The sequence below is a fragment of the Bicyclus anynana genome, chromosome 13, assembly GCF_947172395.1.
Source record: "Bicyclus anynana chromosome 13, ilBicAnyn1.1, whole genome shotgun sequence".
Taxonomy (NCBI): domain Eukaryota; kingdom Metazoa; phylum Arthropoda; class Insecta; order Lepidoptera; family Nymphalidae; genus Bicyclus; species Bicyclus anynana.
This window is the reverse complement of record NC_069095.1, coordinates 9,733,249-9,755,714: the sequence shown is the minus strand read 5'-3', so window position 1 is coordinate 9,755,714 and position 22,466 is coordinate 9,733,249. Positions and strand designations below refer to the sequence as shown.

Genomic DNA, 22,466 nt, shown 5'->3' with positions numbered 1-22,466 from the left:
CCGTCATGTAAATCTACCACGCGTGGCGTGGCCTTCAAAAAAGCTTGTTAAAATCATCAAGCAGCAGAAGATCTCATACCTAGGACATATTTTGAGACATAATAGGTACCGTTTGCTTCAAACCATTATGATGGGTAATTTTGATTGCCCAAAGATTGCCCAAAAGAGAATTAAGAAGAAGGAAGAACACCTTTTTTCATAAAGACAGACGGAGAAATTTTACGCTTAGCCATGAACAATTAAACAAGGAGAAGTTTAGAAAAAGTACCACCGAAAAGTAATAGAGAGACTTTAAAAAGAAGAACGAGTTTGTCACCTGAAACAAACGTGTTTAAATCATTGCCCGTGTTGTTGGTGGGATACATGCAATAATATGCGTGATAGCCCAGTGGATATGACCACCGCCTCCGATTCCGGAGGGTGTGGGTTCGAATCCGGTCCGGGGCATGCACCTCCAACATTTCAGTTGTGTGCATTTTAAGAAATTAAATATCACGTGTCTCAAACGGTGATGGAAAACTTCGTGAGGAAACCTGCATACGAGAGAATTTCTTAATTCTCTGCGTGTGTGAAGTCTGCCAATCCGCATTGGGCCAGCGTGGTGGACTATTGGCCTAACCCCTCTCATTCTGAGAGGAGATTCGAGTCCTCTCAGAATGAGAGGGGTTAGGCGGATTGGCAGACTTCACACACGCAGAGAATTAAGAAATTCTCTAGTATGCAGGTTTCCTCAGCAGTGAGCCGAATATGGGTTGATAACGACGACGAACAAATCCTGTTTATTCGTGTTGGAGACTTGTCACTACTCAATTCCCATGATTAAAGGTAAAAATAAAATATAATTTAGGGAAAATTGAAGTCTACTAGGGAGGTAAACAAAACTATAAATCACTCTACTAAATGAAATCACGTCGTCCGCATACGATAAAAGTAAATTTACGCAAGTGATAAGGTAGCCCTTTTTTACGTAAGTATTTGTTCTAGACTTTGTAAATTGTCCGAATTTAGCTCAGACTACTTGCAACTAAACCGTATAGAGTCAAAATCACTTAGGGATGCTGTGGTCCGATATACTAAGATCAATAATAGAAGTATTAACTCAAGGATCACTAATACCGTTTTATTTATGTTTTATTCGCAAATCCTACAAAAACATGGTAATCAAAAAATCGAGTTTATTTTAATTAACTAGTCAGTAAAGTTAGTTAAGATTAAAGAATCAAGGAGAACGCAATTTAAGAAAGTCAATATGAACATCTGGTTAGGCCAGAATAAAGTCAGCAAAATGCAAATAGTCTGTTTGAATTTGAGATATCTCGAGCAAGAATTTTCAGCTAACTTTATTATACGAATACGCAGAATCGACTTTGACAAACTTGGTCGGTGTGTTTTCGTTTAAAACATTCTATCAACATAGTGTGGAAACTTGTTGTAGAAATCTAAAATTTGAATGACTTTATTTTTGGTAGAATTATTAACATACGGCAATGTGGCATTGGGCAGGCACATAATTCGAAGAGCCGTTGGACGTTGAGGTTCCAAGCTGCTGGAATGGGAACCGGAAAGCGCCGTGTTGGTCGACCCCATTGGTGACCGACCGTTGGTGGATCGAAGACATCGAGCGGGTTGCAGGCACCGCTGGATGCTGGCGGCCCAAAACAAAGAGTAGGTACATATTATACGAGGTCTTTGAAAAATGCATTATGTGCATGTGAATCCGATAATAATTTAGAAGCCGACCATCGTATAAAATGGATTAACCATACTTATGATGGTAAATAATTATAATGATTAGTTACGGTTTTATACCGTATTTTCAAATGGATAATGAATCTTGTGTAAGAATGATCTGTACCATTAAATTGTAACTGAAGTTATAGTATATATGTACTTACATCAGTATGCATACAAAGAATTAATTCTCTCAAAACACTAAGCACTTGTACTACGATTACTTTATTTATCTAGCATCTTTCTTGGACGATCTAGTAATACTGATCCGAGATCCGTAGAACATTTTTACAACTGATTACTATCAAGTTCATTTTTCGTTACCTTCATCTTGATGAGACGATCAACTTTTATTTTTACGAAAATTCTTGATTCTGGTAGCTAACTGAGTAACCAGGAAATAAAAATTTCTGGAAACTCAGAGACGCTCAGAAATTTTCACGCTTTAAAAGGATTGACTATAACGGATTATTTTGATACGAATTTAATTTATACCATCTCACCAGCTGAAAGAGGAATTCATTTGAACACTAATAAAAATCTACCCTATCAAATATAAAACTAGGACTATTAAAACTTCCAGATGACTTGTTAGTGTGAAGCTATAGCATTTAGTTGGCCGTTCCTGCGCGGTAAACGTTCGTTAAGCGAGAATAGTTCACTCTCCAACACTTATTAAGTTTTCGGGCTATTTGGCCGGTACATAGCCTTTGAAATTCAGATTAGGTATAAAGTTATTCGTTGAAGTTGTTTGTTTGAATTTAACTCACAGAATAAAGCGTGTCCAGAATGAGTCTTTACAAGCAGCGTGGTATAGCCCATGAAAAGAAACCTATAAACATCATAACACAACAATTACGCAAATTAATATAACAACCAATAATTACCAATGAAAAAATACTCCATTTTATTTCTTTAGTTTTTGTAAACAGTTTTTAAACTATTTAAAAACATAAGACGCCATTTTCTTGAATAATCTTTTTGTCGTACTGTTTTCGTTTTTGAATTTTGTATTTGGAACGGCTACGACACTATCATCTACCGTGCGCTCTGTCTGCTTATTATTATTTAATCTGTGATTAAACTATGTACAGCTCGAGTCTCCTCTCAGAATGAGAGGGCTTAGGCCAATAGTCCACCACGATGGCCCAATGTGGATTGGCTAAAGACAAAGGTGGATGCAGGCATAAAAAGAAAAGTTCTGCTCTTCTATTTGTCACATGCAATGACATCACGTGAACCACAAAACATAGGGCACTTGCATCCATGTTTCATGGGTTGTAAAAAATATATCTCCGACAGCAAGGCGAACATTTGGAAAAGCTATATTACATCATCAATCATCATTAACAACTCATATTCAGCTCACTTTTGAGCACGAGTCTCCTCTCACAATGAAAGGGGATAGGCTAATACTCCACGTGATAGACATTTGATATTTCGTTTCTTAAAATGCGAAATAAAAAGTTAGAGGTGCCCCAGAACGGAATCGAACTTATCAATCTACGCCCTTCGAATTGAAGGCAGAAGTCATATCCACTGGGCTATCGCGGCTTTATTTAGAGTTATTAAAAATGTAATTTGAAAATTACACGAAATTTCAGGATATTCATAATCCTAAGGCAAAAACGTCATAATTTTTCATAAGCCGTAAATGAAAAGGCTGAACGTGAAAATATATTTCAATCCATCTAACAACTTTGTTAGCGCTCAGTTATGAAAAGCGAAAATAAAATTGTTGTTGGAATTTCTTTTCCAGACAACAAGATAGCCTTAAATATTTATTGTGTTAATTTTGTGATACAAAACTTTATGCCATTTTTCAAGCTTGACTTAGAAAGTTGGGTAACCTAATAAACTTAAGGTTGCGATAAAACCTTGTTGTTTAAAGTTGTATTATCTGAGGATAAGATTTGTAGCTGAAATTGAAGCGATGCATAATAATAAAATAAATAATTATAATTTCTTACTTTTTAATCATTATGGAAAATTTTCCAATAAGATTCTATTTTATTTGGATTGTGATTTATTAATATTAAGTATCAAATTGCATACATGAGGGTCTGAACCTGAACCTTAACTCTAAACGTCTGGGGAATCGAAAATAGGACTATATTTTAAGGGTTATATTAAACTAAAATTTTTTGTGGTAATCAAATTAGTTTTAAAATATTGCATTATTTGCAAAGGTTAATTCAAAACTTTACATGCTTAAAATCCTTTACAAATTGCTAGTGATGTGGTTATCAATAGAGAGGTCCTGGGTTCGATTTCCAGCTCAACTGGCCGAAGCGATTTTTTCCGGTACCTACGGATAAAATAAGCTTGTGCCTCTTCCAAGTGTGCTCGTTCCAATCTTAGACCGCATCAGCACTCAACATCAGGTGTGATCCCAGTCAAAGGCTAACTTGTTAAAAAAAAACAACTTTCACCAAGTCCTTCTCCTGAATAACAATAAAGTAAGTGAATACGCCCGCCTTAATATTAAGTAACTCACGTCGGCCGTCGAGATCGATTGGAGCAAACACTTCCAAAACTTTCTGAAACAAACAGAACTGTTCCATTTATAGTTTCGCTTCCCTATCGGGTATTCTGCTCGGAAACCAATTTTAATAAGTAGCACATAATTTGCTATTGGACTCTGGCCAATGTCGGAAACAAAATAAAAAAAATAGGTTGGTAAAACTCAGAATTTTTGTGTATCTTTTTTGCTAGCTTTGAAAAAATTTTAAAGTTAACAAAAACAGTTTATGCCGTGTATATTTATTTTGAGCAGTGATAGCCCAGTGGATATGTCCTCTGCCTCCGATAACGAAGGGTTTGGTGCGAGGCATGCACCTCCAACTTTTTAGTTGTGTGCATTTCAAGAAATTAAATATCACGTGTGTCAAATGGTAAGGAAAACCGTCGTGAGGAAACCTGCATACCAGAGAATTTTCTTAATTCTCTGCGTGTGTGAAGTCTGCCAATCCGCATTGGGCCAGCATGGTGGACTATTGGCCTCTCTCTCTTTCCCAGTTCAGCAGTGAGCTGAATATGGGTTGATAATGATGATGATGATCATTATATTTATTTTACCCGACTGCTGAAGAAGGTCGGAGCATCAAGATAGAATGAAAGCACTTCTGGTACAAAGACTCTTTTTTCAATCTTTCTTCGTGGAGTCGTGGACTGTTTGCTCTAGGAAAAGACTAATAATAACTTAATTAGTTCGAGATGTGCTTCATCTTCATCATTTCATCGATGGACGTCCATTGCAGGACGTAGGCCTTCTGTTAGGTCTTCCAAACATCACGATATTGAGCCACCTGCATCCAGCGAATCCCTGCGACTCGCTTGATGTCGTCAGTCCACCTGATGGGCCGCACCTCCAACTTTTCAGTTGTGTGCAAGAAATTAAATATCACGTATCAATCGGTGAAGGAAAACATCGTGAGAAAACCTGCATACCAGAGAATTATCTTAATTCTCTGCGTGTGTGAATTCTGCCAATCCGCATTGGGCCAGCATGGTGGACTATTGGCCTAACCCCTCTCAGTCTGAGAGGAGACTCGACCTCAGCATTGAGCCGAATATGGGTTGATGACGACGATATTTAAAACAACGATAAATTACAACCAACTCGTTAGGTTTCTTTTGTTAGCTGACGACTTCATCAAGAGACATTCTCGGTACATCGAAATGTAAGTTCTTTGGTAAGAGTTCAAACGAAAATCAAGCAGTCGTTCAAGGCAAGTTAAATAAAAGCTTCTAAAAATATAAAAGCTGAAATCCGTACAAATCTGTGGAAAGGCAATGAAATATTTTTCCCAGGTGTTACCTGCTGTGTGTTATGAAAACATTTTTGATCCTCTTACAGTAACATCTCGCAGGATTCTCATGTCATATTGAATATTTTTTTTTATTTGCCAAATATGAGGTTAAAATGTTGTGATGTCAATTCCTTAACATACTAAAGCCATGATAGCCCAGTGGATATGACCTCCGCCTTCGATTCGGAGGGCAAAGATTCGAATCCGATACGGGGCGTGCACCTCCAACTTTTCAGGTACGTGCGTTCAAACGGTGAAGGTAAAACGTCGTGAGGAAACGTGCATACCTGAGAATTCTCTTAATTCTCTACATGAGGGAATCCGAATTGGACCGGGTGGTGGACTATTAGCCTAACCCCTTTAATTCTGATGTACTCAACAGTGAGCCAAAGGTTATTAATGCTGTAACTGGAAGGAATTTGGACCGTAGTAGCTTTTAAAATCCGAACCATTTCATTGGTGGCGGTTGGCGGCAGTTGGTCAGGAAAAAGGAATTGATAGTGACACAAATGATAAAAACTTAGCGAATAGATTTTAATAAAACTTGTATAACAGTATACGCATAATTATGCCTGAACTTATAGTGTCTTGTAAGCAAAAAAGTAGAATCAACTTTTAAAACAAGTTTAGCATAAAAATTAAAAATATTTGTTAAATTTGTACACAATATTATGCTTACATTTTCAAGTCCTATTTGGGATGAATAAAGATATAGCATAGCATAGCAGCTGCTACAACCAGCTTCAATGTTGTGAACATTTCTTGGAGTAGTTTACAGTGCCGCTTCTATTTCGAAGTATCATTTAGTTTTCAAGTTAGTTGTACCGTACCAAACGTCAGTTGCAACTGGCAATGTTTCGTAGAATTCGCAAGATCTCAAACAATGTGGATTAGATCTGAGATGCAGCAAGATAGGCTAAGGCTACGTTCCCATTATGTCGGAGCGATAATTACCGTGCAGTTTGAAGTGTCGTAGCTTGTGTATTTAGATGGAAGTGCTAACATATAGGACGGCACGACCAACCACAACTCTTTTCTACAGAGACAAACAACAGGTTATCGTAGTAAATTTAATGAGAACGGCTCGCATGACAGTTATAAGACGATAAAAACCGTGTAAAACGTGTCGTATTGCCAATCCGACCATATTTGGCGACGAAACACAAATATCGGAATTCTTGTTTACGATTTGTTTGCTTCTAAGGCGGAAATAAAACTTTAAATGAAAGTTGGGAAGAAGAGGGTGCCATATCGACGTAAACAGGCAGTTTTAGCCCAAGTAAATCGCAATTCATGACTACTTTGCCCTACATTTTGAGTCTTATTACCATTTTTTCATGTTACACGTCGGGACAAATTTTCCCTACTATATTTATTTATAGCAACTAGGCTTAACTTACCACCGCCTATAAAAAAAAATTGACAATATTATTGACTAGCAGTACCCGAGGTTTTACCCGTTACCGTTTCCATTCCCTATTAACGACCTAAATTGGACTCACTGTGAGCACGAGTCTCCTCTCAGATTGAGAGAGGTGCTAGGCCTTATTCTACCACGCTGGCCCAATCGGTTTGGAAGACTTCACACACGTAGATACTTAAGAATATTCTCAGATATGCTGGTTTCCTCACGATGTTTTTCCTTAACCGTTTGAGACACGTGATATTTAATTTCTTTAAAATGCACGTAACTTAAAAAGTTGGAGGTGCATGCCCCGGACCGGATTCGAACCTACGCCCTCCGAATCGAAGGCAAGCCACTTTACTTGCCATTGGTGAAAGAATTTTTGAAATCGGTCTAGTAGTTTCAGAGCCTATTCAATGCAAACAATCAAACAAACAAACAAATCTATCCTCCATAATAATATTCTAGTATAGATAATGTGTTTGTATGGTCGTCTAAAGTTGTGTAGGTGTGTGCGGGTACTATAACAAGTTCAAATAATAACAGATTTATTAAAACAAATGGAAACATTTCGTAAAGTTTCAGGAACAATAACAACCAACAACAGAACTATTCCATTAATAGTTCAGCTTCGATCCACATCAAGTCAATTGGTACGTACGGCGAGTCGGTCTGCTGGAATACAAATCAAATTAGGATATTGAAGTTCCAGATTGAGCTGTATTTGTATAATTACAATGTACTTTATACATGTTTAAGTAATTATGTAAGTTATTTTAGCCTAGTGTGTACATTTTATTGTATCAACACAGTGTTTTTAGTTCTGTCCATCGATCCTAGATTCGATGGTTCTGTCTATATTTGCCAACATTAGTCTATGAAATATTTGACTCCTTAAATGTATTCTGTGTCCATACACTACACTACACACAACTATAAATTTGACTCACAATACACAGACGCATAATTTTTACACAGACTAACAAACACATCGCTTAGACTAACCACAGAATATATACATAGAATATTCGATTACTTGATCGATTTTTTGCTGTTCCGTCAAAAGAATCAATTATTTTTAGAAATTAGTTTTTATTAAAAATTTGATACAATTAAAGTAGAAATACTTACAAATGAAACGTTACTCCATCTTTTACTAAACTACAAGTGTAGGCCGGTTTTATGCTATTTAACTACACAAACCGGCAATTTTAGGGAACATGACGAAAACGATTACAACAATGAAACATCGATTCTATTGTCACAGTTTTTATAAACATGTTAGGTCATTGATTGCCAGAACATGCCAGAGTGGTAACGGATAGCGAGGCAGGTCCTGTTATTAATGGTTGAAGGGTTGTAGCTACTTACCGCCCTATGATTTAGTTTTTCTACGAGTACGAAACCATGTAGAAAAAGCACACAATAATCAATGATACTTCTAAGTATATAAACAAACAGCTGAAGTATTATACTCCTTCATTAGTATGATACCATCATAGAAAGCATCTTCACTTAAAATTAAAGTTAAGTAGTTAAATAAAAAAATGCGCATAAGTTTATTTTACTACGAAAAATGAACATTTTACCGTGGAAAGTGATGCAAACACGGATAGTGAGTACGATGAACTCCAATGCGAGAACCCTTAAGTAAACCTTCCCAGATCCCGTACCATTTATCTCCTTGCGTTTATCGAAACATACTCGTCGTCTATACGAGTATATTTCGATATTTACTCGTTTATAAAATAAACTGGTTCTAATATTTCATTTTGATAAATAATTTTATATACGGCTTATCTTGAAGTTTTACTAAGTTCATCAGGTCAGCTTTATGTATAACATAACGTAGTTAACCTGCCACATTTGACTGTAGAACGTTGAACAATTTTTCTATCAAATGCATTAAAATTGTGTTCTTAAATGCTGAATTTTTTCTTTAACCGATAAAAGGTTGCTCTACTCAATGAAACTCGATGAAAAATTTAATAAAATAAAATAAGACTGGTGACAATAAATTATGTATGTAATTAATAAACATGTATAAACTGCAATAAGCAGTAGGTATACCTTGATTTAATCACCATCATCTTCCTGAATTGTTTCCCAGTTTGGAACAACAATAATTAGGATTTCCGTCAGTAACGAAGCTCTTCACACCTTTGAATTATTTAGTATGATAATATATACGTACGAACTTACAGCAATAGATGATACAACCTACGACGGATGGAACCGTTTAAGTATCATAACAGTTTTTCATAACCACGGTAAGGAAGTTCGTTCGAGAAAATTGCGAGTTACTCAGGGTAGGGGATCATCTTATTTCAACAAATGTCACTAACAACCTGCATCTGCTGTTCAAGTGCTCTTCTCCGTAAGCTCTATCATATTTTCACGACACACCGCAGATTTATACATGTCCTTTACAAATTGAATTGAATCACTTATGCACAGTTCAGAAATAAAAATTCTATGAGTACATCTACAAATAAACGTAAACAAAACTACTGAGAGGAACGACCTTTGTGGTTTTAGAAAAGCTGAAAGTTTGTCAACTCATGCAAACATAAGTACCTACGACGCCTAAGTCTTTAGATATAATTAAACTGAGTATATACCTTTGCTTTTTTATTTTTATAATATATGTAGTTAAATTAATAGCTTTAGTTACCTAGTTTTAATATTATTTTAAAATAAACTTGTTTTAATTTATGTAAAAAAGGAGCACCAGCTTTTGTCGATCTTAGCTTTTTTTTTGCAATTGTTTATTTATTTATTTATTTATTAGGAAGCCAACGTTGTATACAAAAAGCATACGAATCTAACGATCGTTATGTATCTGCGACGTCATTACATCGTACCATTTTGTATGGGGCGTTTTTCAGGGATCCGTGGCAGCGCCGCAAATCTGACCCTTTAAATCCCTATAGCTCCGAAAGTAATGCTCGCAGATACCTTGTTACTTTTGCAAAATTGCTTTACTATTAGCATACTCTTAATTTATATACAAATTAGTAATTTATATACAATTTAGAAAACTGTAATCATCCCTATTCTTATCCGGCGTGTGGGTTTATAAAGCTGGTATTCAAGTGCTTGCTTTCAGCACGTAATGCGTTTCATTTCAACTAACAGCTGTAATGATAATAGTTAGTTTAATACGGACCTTTGTGCTCGTCAGTCATAAATTACAGCGGCAAAGCTAGGCCAGTGTCAGTGCCATGATTATTCTCTCTAGTCTAGTGCGTCTGGATTATCTACTTAGGTACGGATTAATGACCTGTTGTTGTAGCAAGTAATAATTAATTATACAATACATAACATAGTGTGTGAGGCTTTCATATTATTTTTGGATATTACATCATTAATAGTAAATTGAATAAAAAATCAAAAATAATCCGCATCAAAATTACTCGTCAAAATCTGGAAAATCCGGGAATCCGTACTTTACATTACGGCACATGTGCGTAATGAGATACATTACAATATTGAAATTGTTGAAATAACAGATACTTTACGAGCAAATGTGTTATAAATACATTTAATGATTTGCTAAAACTAGCGGTACTTTTTTAAATCTTAGCAAAGAGATTTTATGTCAGAAAAGTGCTCAACATTTTATGGATAAAATTTACTTTGTGAGATAAAATATAATGAATAAACGTTTAATTCTTTCATTTTAACAATTTTGACAATATGTTATAAAACGTCGTATGACATACCTGCGCATTTATATTTACAGCCTCTGCTTCCTTATTATAGCTCTCGCCTTTGGCTCGAGCTTGCAATATCGCCTCGGCTATAATTTTCAACTTATCGCACTTATATTATTATGTAGGTACTATTAACAAACAAAAATACATATACGTGATGTAACAGATAAAAAGAGTAGCGGATCACATTCCACTTAAATCTAATTCAATTTAATTAAGGAAGATACCTTGTTAACCTTGTCAATTCATCTACTAGGAAATAAAGAGATAGTGGGCCCAATAAACTTGGTCAGCTTACCTCAAAGCCCTTTGACGCCAAATTAGGCCTTTATCGTGGAACCCTAGATTGTATCTACTCAGCGAATTCGCGGTTCGTTTACTTCTTTCGTATAAGCCACATATTCAATGAATTATTCAAAATGCCTGGAGGCCTTTTTTATGAATTTACCAAACAGTGTCAACAGTATTCGGTATATTTTTGTGACAATATTATTTGATTATGGTCAAGCATGGCACTTTTGTTTGCTTTATTTTTATTACAATCGGTTTCTCCATCCAAGTTAGTTTCAAACTAAAGAAATTAGTGGTAGGGTAGGTAGGTACCTTTCCATTTGAAATTACCGAAGTAAAAATATGCCCAAGGTACTTTGATTTTGTTGTTGTTACTTTGAATATTTGTTCTAAATAACCGCCAAGCGATTTAGCGTACCGGTACGATGTCGTGTAGAAACCGAAAAGGGGTGTGGATTTTTATCCTCCTCCTAACAAATTAGCCCGCTTCCATTATAGACTGCATCATCACTTACCATCAGATGAGATTGTATACATGGGCTAACTTGACTATATTACTATATTATCTGTACATGGAAAGTTGTAAATAGATCATCATCATCAAGAGTTAATCTCTACAAGTCAGGTAATTGGGACCGTAAAGTACGAGTATCTGTCTAGTTTTACGTTATTAAATTGTTTGACTCTCGGAATTCCGAGCATTTCACAATGGCTGTTTGAAAACGAAGCGCCTGTTTGTGATTTTGTATTTGAACTTTAATTACAAGACGTTGTTCTATTCTATACTGGTCTCTACCATGTCGCTTGTTAAAGATATGTCTTCATTAACTTTTGGCCCCTACGAGCTCAAACTTCCTTCTGTATAGGAGATGGGATTATAGAGCTTCGACTCACCATGCTGCTCCGGTGCGTATTAGCGGAATTAGGGTGATAATTTGAAATTCTTTACGACCATGACATGATAGTGATAATAACTGGGACCGGCGAGATACGAAGAATCTACACCTTCGCTTGACACTTCCGAGCATTACATAAACCTACCAAGGATTCGAACTCAGAACCTCGTGTTCCGAAGCTATAAACTAACCACTGGACCAACGAGGCATTTGGCATAGATATAAAGAGATCTATCAGTAACTCGCATCTATTACTATATTATTATCTAATAAATCTGTAGAGAGGTCAATTCTGTACATGAAATATATTTTCAAAATAACTATCAGGGGGTGATTAGTGATAGATACTGATGCCAAAAACGTAGTTTGAGGATGAGATGCAAATTTTGTTATAAATTTGATCCTTATATACAATGTTGCGCCGTAAATTTCGAAGAGCTTAAATTAGTAGTTTAATAAGACCCTAATTAGGATATCTTGGGCTATCTTGTTCTTGGAACTAAGTTACAAGAAGAAAGATCATTCATCATCATCATTATCAGCCGGACGTCCACTGTTGGACATAGGCCTTTTGCACGGGCTTCCAAATATCCAGCATCTAGCGGCTCCCTGCAACCTGCCTGATGTCCTCGGTCCATCTAGTGGAGTGTCGACCAACACTGCGCATTCAGGTGTGGAAAAACGAAAGAAGAAAGATAACCTACTTATTTTTGACGTGACAACGTCTTATAATTCGATGGAGCTGGTTGCCAACTTTTTTTACACGAAATAAAGTATATTCTGGTCTATGAAGATTATTAAACAGTCTTTTAGAAAAACGAACATTTTCTTTTGAAAAATGCAACCATTCCATCAGGTATTTTCTTATGACGTTGTCACATTTTTTTTATTTTATTCTTTGACAAGTTTGCCCTTGACTACGATCTCGCCTGATGTTAAGAGACGATGCAGTCTAAGATAAAATCAAGAGGTATGAACCAATAAACTCGTTTAAAAATTCATCAATGGAAAGCTTTTATTATCAGCGAGTAACATAAAATGTATGGAAACTTCGCGAGTGAAATAAAATAACAGGAAAAATTGCTTAAACAGTTTTAACTTTAATGAGTATACGGTTGAAATACTAAAAAACTAATTTTGTTGTGAAAGAATAAACTGTTGGGTTTATTTGCTGACTTCTAATATCCGATCGGAGCTTCAATTTAAATACTGAGAGACTTTATTTAAATGGATCAAGAGTGTTTGCGCAGTACTGTATTTTTATAGTAACACCTGGGGAAAATATTTAATTAAATTTGTGCGATTTATTCGAGTGTTATTTATGATTCGCAGATGGCAGCCTTCTCTTGCGTACCTAAACGTTTTAATATGTTTCGACTTTTAAGTTCACATTCACATTGTCATAATATTAGGTAGGGAATCCCGGGATGCTAAATTTAGAGTTACTAAAGCGTCACGGGGGATCAATAACATTTGTTGGATTAGATGTTAGGAAGAATAAAGGGTTATACACTTTTTTCGATTTCAACGGTGGGGAAAAAAACTACAGACCTTAAAGATAATTTTTATTACTTTTTCTTATTGAAATCGTAAATCGAAATATTTCAAGTGATTGGAAAAGTTTTCTCCATCTGACCGCCAAACTTCCGTTTGAAGAGGGCACCTGATGATGATGATGATGATGATTGAAATCGTCAAAAAATATTAGCGATTATTTAGGTTGCGATTATTTAGGAAATTTAAAATGAGGATGGATAATACATAGGCTACATAAATTTCATTCCGGAAAAGGCCATGGTTCCCGCGGGATTTGTGTAAAACTGAATTACACACGGACGAAGTCGCGGGCGTCCACTAGTTACAAATAAATAAATGAAATTACTGGTAAGATTCGGCCTATTCCTGTTCTTTTGTTCCTTGTGTGATATTTGACTGTTTACTGTTTACATGTTTTTTAGTTTTTAGTGAATGTTGTGTGCACTTGTCATAGATGTACGTATAAGTCAATGTGAGCTAGTTATATATTATTTGTGTATGTCTCTATATGTATATTGTAAGTGTACGTAAATAAATAAATAAAATAAGTTAACAATAACAATATTATTATAATAAAAAGGTAAAGTTTGTGGTGTTGAAGGCGTAATTTTTGGATCTACAGAATCGATTTTGGAAATTCTTTTACTACTGGACAGGCAAGTTATTTGTGAGTACCATAGGCTATATTTTATTCTCACATCCTCACTTGAACGGCTATTACGCAAGTAAAACCGCGGGGCGTGGGCTAATAAAATATAACATATTTTCCTAACTCGGCGAACTGTGGATATAAATAATAACAGTAAATAGCCATAAAACCAATATCAATAAAACTTTATTTTTCCAACTTATTTATCAATACTCCTAACGCCGCTGGAAGAGGGTAACAATATATTTTTCAATTTTTCCAACCCCGAAGCGGATGAAGTAGATTTTTCAGAGCAAACTACTTTTTCACTAAATAAATATTCGGACCAACCGTGAATCTTATTTTGTTACCAGAAAATTCTTTATTAATTTTGTTCTAATATATTATACTTACATGTCAACATATCAACACAATATGTGTAAAGTTCACTGTGTCAAATTGTCTGTCTGTCTGTTTGTTTACAAGAAATTAGAAACTACTCAACATTTCAAGTTAAAAAAAGCATATAAAAATATTGTATTTTATTTATATTATATATTAATTAAGACTAAAAATATGGGAATTATAAAAAACTATAGAAATTGCATGGTGAAACATAGTGGTCGAGCTAATCAAAAACTTAATTATAGCGTGAGTTCATTTATAATAATATTATAAAGACGTGTAAAGTAAAGTTTGTGGTATTATAGGGGGTAATCTCTGAATCTACTGAACCGATTTGATTAATTATTTTACTACTAGAGACTACGTTATTTTTGAGTGTCAGGCTATATTTTCTACGATATACGAGTAGTCTAATATATTTGCTTATATACCTACTGCCCAGCAACTAATTATTGAGAGAGCACGTACCTATGTGAATTTTATTTAAATAAACATAAAAAGACTAGCGGACGCCCGCGACTTCGTCCGCGTAAATTTCGATGTCAACTTTACTACTACCCCTACCCTACCCTACCCCTACCCTACCCTACCCCTACCCTACCACTACCCCAACCCTATCCAACCCCTACATCTACCCTACCTCTACCCTACCCTGCCCTACCTCTACCCCCACCCTACCCCTAGCCTACCCCAAACCTACTCCTACCTTACCTACACCTCCATCCTACCACTACCCCCATCCTACCCCTACCCTCCCCGTACCCTATCTCTTTCCTACCCCTATCCCAGCCGTACCCCTATCTCACGCCTATCCTACCCCTACCCTACCACTTCCCTATCCTACCCGTACCTCTAGCCTACCACTACCCTACCTCTACCCCTACCCTACCACTACCCTAAACCCGGCCCTAAACCTACCCTACCCCTACACTACCCCTACGCTTCCCTACCCGTACCCTACCCTACCCTGTAACTTCTCTATCTTATTCCTACCCTTAGCAAAATCGGTCCAGTCCTTCGAGAGTGGTGGTATGACCAAGAGAAATAGAGACTTCTATGCTAACAATATAAAGAGGTAAAGTTCGTGTGGTTGTAGGAGGTAATCTCTGGATCTACTGGACCGATTTGGAAAATTGTTTTACCAATAGAAAGCTACGTTATTTGCGAGTGTCATAGGCTATGTTTGATCCCCATATTCACACGGGAACGGGAACTATGTAAATGAAAGCGCTGGGCGTCATATAGCGGAATTTCTGCGTCTTTTAGAAATTTTGTATTATCTCCGAAACTATTTAAGTAATTAACATACTGTAAAGGGCAAATCTTATCTCCGTAATATCCTTGTGATTACTAAATAATTTATTTTAATAAGGATTAAAGTTTAGTTGTATAAATAATGACGTAAACCTAAGTATATAAAATTAATAATTTTTAAAACACAAAAGGTACTATATCTGCTAATATATAGAAGATAGATATATGGTGTCGCAGACTTTTTTGTAGAACTTTTAAAGATACATAAAGTCCCCATACATTAATTTAAATTTTACACAATAGTTAAGGCAGCGCATGCGAATAAGTCTGTTTAAGAGGATTTTCAGTCCGACCTGTATGACAAAAACTGTGATAACTCGGCTAATATATATGATACCAATATAAAATATAGCCTATAGCACTCCTCGATAATGTAGCATTCTATTGGTGAAAGAATTTTTAAAATCGGACCAGTAGTTCCGAAGATTACCCCATTTAAAAAATGTGACAAACTTACAAACTTTACCTCTTTATAATATTAGTATAAGTATAGAAAACACCTCGAATGGGTATACTTTTAGACTATATCTAATAGAATATTCTACAAATTCATAGATTTATTAGACAAAAAACTTATATTCGTGGATGATATAACTTTATCAGAACGTACAGATAAAGCGATATACATCTAGGTACAGACTATAGACAAAGAAACGGCGAATAACGTCCTTAGGAATCCGAATTACTTTTCCCATTGAACTGGTTTATATCTAATTACTTTGCTCCACGACAAACATTTGTACGCTAAAGCGAACACACGTTGGGCAGATTTATCACGTCGTCAAGAAATTCAATTATTCCATGTATCTGTCCCCGGGCTTTGACAAAATAAAGCAAAGAATATTGAACCGTAACCCGATGTGTTAAGTCTTAAAATAAGTTGTACTGTGCAGTGTCCAAGGGAATCGTTCGATAGGTTGTTTTTATCGGTAACCGCATGTCACTATGATCTCGTCAGTAGATTGCCTCGTAGTCTAACATCCGTTTTCCCAAACATCAGGGAAGATGTATTCGATCATATAGGTCTAAACCAAAAATATTGTAGTTTTCTCTGGGGCTTGGGGCTACAAAACGGGTTAACTTGTTAGGACTAGGATGAAAATCCATACCCCTCTCATTCTGAGAGAAGACTCGTGCTCAACAATGAGCCGAATATTGGTTGTTATAGATAATGACGATAATCACAAGGTTATTTTTTTTTATTCTTTACAAGTTAACCCTTGTCTACAATCTCACCTGATGGTAAGAGATGATGCAATCTAAGTTGGGAACGGGCTAACTTGGTAGGAAGAGGATGAAAATCCACACCGCTTTCGGTTTCTACACGACATCGTACCGGAACGCTAAATCGCTTGGCGGTACGTCTTTGTCGGTCGGTTTGTAACTGCGGTAATAGACCTATCCTTAATCTTTGTTTCGAATACTTTAAAATTCACTTCATGCCTATTCAAATAATACGGAAAAAATGTACTCGTGCCAATAAAATTTACGCCTAAACAAATACTTCACGAAAAACTGTACAGAGAATGCCCCAGATTTCCGTTTACTGTAAGAGGAAAAATTTTCGCAAGTCAGCCTTACTTATGTACCAACATACGAAGTGTGTAGTTGGGAATATGAGAAAATGCATTACAGCAAGCTTTAGTTCGCAGTCGGTTTTATTCAGCGATATTAAACAGCGCTTTGCCGCATTTTCACCTGTTTTCATCTACGTACGAATCACATTTCACAGAAAATTTTCCACGATTTGAATGTTCTGTTATGACACTAATAGTAACAATCGCATTTTTTATTAGCTGACACAAAATAAGTGCATTGTATTGTATGTTTAATTTATTATATAAGAAAGTGTAAAGGCCAGGCTCAATAAAAACACAGCTTTTGGTAAAATTGGCTTATTTCTTTGGATACGTGTGTGGTGACCGTTGCTCGGGTGGAGGAAAAGTCGTTGGTTTTCAAGTTGGTTGTCAACGAGTGACGTTTTGATTTTTCTGACATTAAGTGACGTTTGCTGTCACCACACGCGTTCCATTTCACCATTTATTTAAACTATATACATAATACATTTAGGTACATAATATTATTAATACGCGTCGTTAACACTCTCCACCCCAGTGCGCTTTAGCACTCGCTCCTCACTGGTAATATTGCGACGCGTGCCACCAGTCGCCTTAGCAGCCCCGACTTCGCCCGCAAGTCCAGAAGTGGTCAGCCAGGAGCTGGAGAATGTGCGCCATTGCCTCCCCAGGAACCTGCCAGAGTCGTTGCACTCCCGCAGTACGGGAAGGTTTGACGAGGTACCTAGAATGAAATGATTAGACGTGATGGCTTCTGCCGCGGCGGGTAAGTAAGTGGCCGGCTGTTGACAATCTGCTCCACCTCCGCTATCAGCGTGAGCAGAACCTCTTCTTTCAGGGCTTGTTTTATGAGCTTTGAGAGCTGTCTTCAAGTTTTTAATTAATCTTTCCCACGCTCCACCCCAGTGGGGACAACGTGGGGCTGTGAAGGTCCACGTAATTCCAGGATGACGCCCGTCCGGTTGCTTGACTTCTCTTGGGATTCCAGGTGCAACGTGGATGCGGCCAACTACTCGAAGAATGCCTTGCTCGTCAAAGAATGGTGTTAAGGTAAGTAATTTATTTTTCTTTTCTAAAATGTTTTCTTTTTTCAGGTGTTCCAGGTCTTCAGCAAATGACTGAGCTTGTGCGTACAGCATCAACATCAGCTCCGCTCGCGCCATCTTGGCACCATCTACTTCACCCGTAAGCCTTTTACATATTTTATCTTCGAAAGCCAACGCCATGTATGTAGATTTCAACAGCCGTAGACAAGAAAAGAACCTCTCAGGATCGGGACAGGCAGGTAAGCAATTAAACTTATTTTCTATCATAATCGTAGTTACACATTCTGTGATATACATTTGCTCTGTTTCAGTACCAGTCACCAAATCTTCAGGCCATTTATTCGCATCGCAACATAGAAAATAAGTTAGCACTTCTTCAGTAGCTGCGTCGGTTACGTTCAGTTCGCTTGCACGGGTAAGTTCGTCTATTTCTCCTAAGCGATGTGTTACGAACATTTTATACTTTCGCGCGCTTTTTTCTGTCCAGTGTAATACATTAATAGAATCGCTCCAAAAATATTTTCTGTGCGGTTTAATTATTGAATCCGCCAATCTAGCTCCTATAACGACGGCGCACATTGCTTTTATTGATGCATCGGTAAAAACATGTAATTCTAGTTTCGAGTAGGCATCGCTTACACTGTTCGGTGCAACATTCACTGCGTTCTCCATCTCGCTCGCGCGCGCAGCCGCGCGATTGTGACGCGGTAGGTACATCTTATCGATGCTTTTTAGCAACTTTAACCATTCGGTCCACTTATAATAAAGTTCCTTATTAAGTGGTTCGTCCCAGTCGATTCCAGATCGCCATGTTTCTTGCAATATTATTTTTTCTTTGATTTTGAATGGCGCTAAAAATCCAAACATACCAAATATTAACATAATAACTCTTGAAATTTCTCTTTTAGTGGGTACTTTTCCCCCCGAAACTATGTCTGTAGGTAAACACATGACGCCTAAAGTTCGTTCGGAGTGCTGATCATTATTGGATTTTATAGCACTAGGTTCTAATGCTTCAGTATTTTTCCACGGCAACCCAACATGCCACCTTCCTTCCATTAATTTACAGGTTGGTTCCAGATGAGCCCTAGCCTGCAGGTCATCGGAGTTCTCTCGCGGAACAGCGGTTATACCTAAAGATTCAATCGCGCGTAACTGCCGTACCTCTTCATGAATATCGGGAGGTAAGTATTTATTTTCTATACCTGCATTTTTGTGATTCGAGCTGAGAAGGAGGGAGGAATGCAGTGAGCTGTATAAGGTTTCTCTGGTCTGACCATGGATACACCACCCAAGCGGCGTAAGAGTTGCAAAGGGTTCTCCTGGTTTGCCTTCAAGTACTTGTAGTGGTAATAATAAATGATAATTATCTTGCCCTATCAATATTTCGGGCTTATAATGTGCGAGATTAATTTTATTTTTTACTTCAGATAAATAATCGTATCGCGTAATGCATAAATTCGAGGAATCTTGCGCAGGTAAACTCAAGTTGTCTACACTATTTCCCGTTAGCGAATATAGTTGGCCGTCTCTGTTTGTCACAGTAAATTTCAGTGACTCGCTGTCGCATTCTACTGCATTGTTCCATGCTCCACACACGCGCATCTTTGTGTGACGTCCGTGTAAACCAACGCGCGCTGCCAGCTCCGAGTTTATTAGTGTGACAGTTGATCCGTCGTCGAGTAACGCGCTTGTAGTCTCGGTTCCGCTCGGTCCATGTATGTGCAAAGTTACTACCTTTAGAAGTACATTACGACTATCCATAATGTGTGTTACTTGCTGCGCTTCCGTGTTCATCTCGCTGTCGTTCGGTCGAAACTCTGACTCAGGCGCGGCCGTGATGTTTTCATTTCGTAAATTGTGGTTATCGTAGTGCAATAATCGGTGGTGCGCCTTACCGCAGCCGTCCTTGTCGCACCTAGGCGCCGGGCAATGGTCTCTGTCGTGCTTAATAGGTGCAAGACATTGAAAACATAAACGATATCGTTTCACGTGATGCCAGCGATCCTTGCGTAGTGCCTTCTTAAATAATTTGCAGTCCGGTAGATTGTGGACTTTGGACCCACCGCGATCGTTACAGTAGCTGCATTTTATTATTACATTTGTGTTAGACTCGCTTTGTACTAATACGTTATGCGACTTCGTGTAGTTTTCGGCGTATGGTTTTCTTTTGAAATAACTGTGCTCGGGCTTAATGTAATTAATAATACTTGCGGTTTTTGTTGTTTTGACTGCTTCGTCCGTTAAAAACTCGGATAGAATGACGAGCTTAGGCTTTGTTCCGTCTATAATACGCGGATAACTGTAGTCCGTCCATTTTGCTAACAGGACCGTCGGGAACTTAGCTAATACGGCCGACATGATGTTCATGTTTTTCAGGTACTCATCCTCTCCGATCGCGACGACTGCTGCCACGAAGTTCTGGATCTTGACCGCGAACTTGACTATATCTTTATGATATTCATCTGCTAAGGTGGGTAATTTTTGTACATCCATTATTATTCTGGAAATAATTATATTTGGGTTGCCAAACTGTAATTCCAGCGCCGACATTATTTTGTCGGGGGTTGTGGCTCCAATTAATAACGCCGTGACCGCCTCCTTGGCCGGTCCGCGTAGGCAGCTCCGCAGTCTCCATAGATTTTCTTTTTCGCTGAAACTGCAAACCTGCGTGGACTCGTCATATGCCTGCTTAAAATGGAGCCACTCCATCGGGTCACCCATAAATACCGGTAGCTCTTTTTGCAAGCTGATGCGGCTGATATTGTTTGGGGCGTTGCGCAGAGAAAGGGCTGCCATGTCCTTTATAGCAGTGGCCAGCGTCTGGAGCGTCCCTTCAGTGCCGCCGCTTGCTGCGACGGGCGGGCACGGCTCGTGTACAGCGGGCCGTGCTGCCTGCTCCTGCTGGCTACGGTCTAGCCATTCCTCTACATTACTAGTAGAACGCACCTCATCTTGTGGACTGTATTCATCTTCGTCATCTAGCGCCGCTACTTCAGCTTCTAACCTTTTATTTATTAGTTCTTTATCAATGCGAGCTTTTGCCTCCGCTGCCGCTAGCTCCAGCTGTGCCTTTTTTGCCCGGATGGAGGCTGAGGACCGCTTTGAATGTGCAGAAGCCCTGCTACGTGCAACTGATATGTTGCTTGGGCCACTAGGGCCCGCTTCTGCAGTATCAAAAAGTTTTTTCCGGATTTCCTCTTTAATGAGAACTTGCCTTTCGATTTCAGTGTCGCGGTGTTTCTGCTCCCGTTCCTGCCTTCCTTCGGTACGCGCAGGATTTGCCATGATGCTTGGCGGCGGAGTTTGAAACATACCTTTTATATATATCGGCTCAAGATTTGGCTCGAAGACCACTTTGTAAAGGCCAGGCTCAATAAAAACACAGCTTTTGGTAAAATTGGCTTATTTCTTTGGATACGTGTGTGGTGACCGTTGCTCGGGTGGAGGAAAAGTCGTTGGTTTTCAAGTTGGTTGTCAACGAGTGACGTTTTGATTTTTCTGACATTAAGTGACGTTTGCTGTCACCACACGCGTTCCATTTCACCATTTATTTAAACTATATACATAATACATTTAGGTACATAATATTATTAATACGCGTCGTTAACAGAAAGTTTTTGTCAAAAAATAATTTGATTAACAAAATAATTTAAAAAAAGGAGGAGATTCTCAATTCGACGATGTTTTTTATGTTTGTTACCGCATAACTTCGTCATTACAAAACCAATTTTAAAAATTATTTTTTTTGTTTGAAAGAGGATACTTCCAGATTGGAGCCATTTAATTTTCATGAAAATCAGTTTAGTAATTTTGTGTTAAAATGAAAATAACGAAATTGCCCGTCCGAGTGATTTTTAAAATTATTTATGTAATGACAAAGTTATGCGGTAACAAACATAAAAAAACAGCGTTGAATTGAGAATCTCCTTCTTTTTTCAAAGTCGATTAAAAAATAAGAATAATGTATTAAAAATAATTTTGAATAACTAATAATATTATTACTTTTTCAAAATTATTGGTCAACTATAATGAAAGCTTACACCGTTTTTCTCGCGGACAAAACCAAGTTGTCTGCTAGTGTTAATATAAAAGCGATAAACTCTTTG

General features: G+C 37.5%; 1 protein-coding gene across 8 annotated transcripts in view; it reads left to right on the top strand.

Moving 5' to 3' along the window:
- The window catches only part of LOC112048022 (gustatory and odorant receptor 22), a 140,514-nt gene that overhangs the window by 8,915 nt on the left and 109,133 nt on the right, over positions 1 to 22,466 (top strand). Inside the window, exons 1-3 of one of the 8 annotated variants that reach the window (XM_052885206.1) lie at positions 18,432 to 19,541; positions 20,737 to 20,830; positions 21,588 to 21,751. The exons of 2 other annotated variants lie outside the window; for them this stretch is intronic. The gene's annotated coding sequence lies outside the window, so the exon portion shown is untranslated. Of the gene's footprint in view, positions 1 to 1,503; positions 1,666 to 18,431; positions 19,542 to 20,016; positions 20,076 to 20,736; positions 20,831 to 21,405; positions 21,752 to 22,466 lie in introns of those variants that run through there. 5 more of the 8 variants (XM_052885205.1, XR_008251398.1, XR_008251400.1 and 2 more) reach the window with 5 other exon arrangements.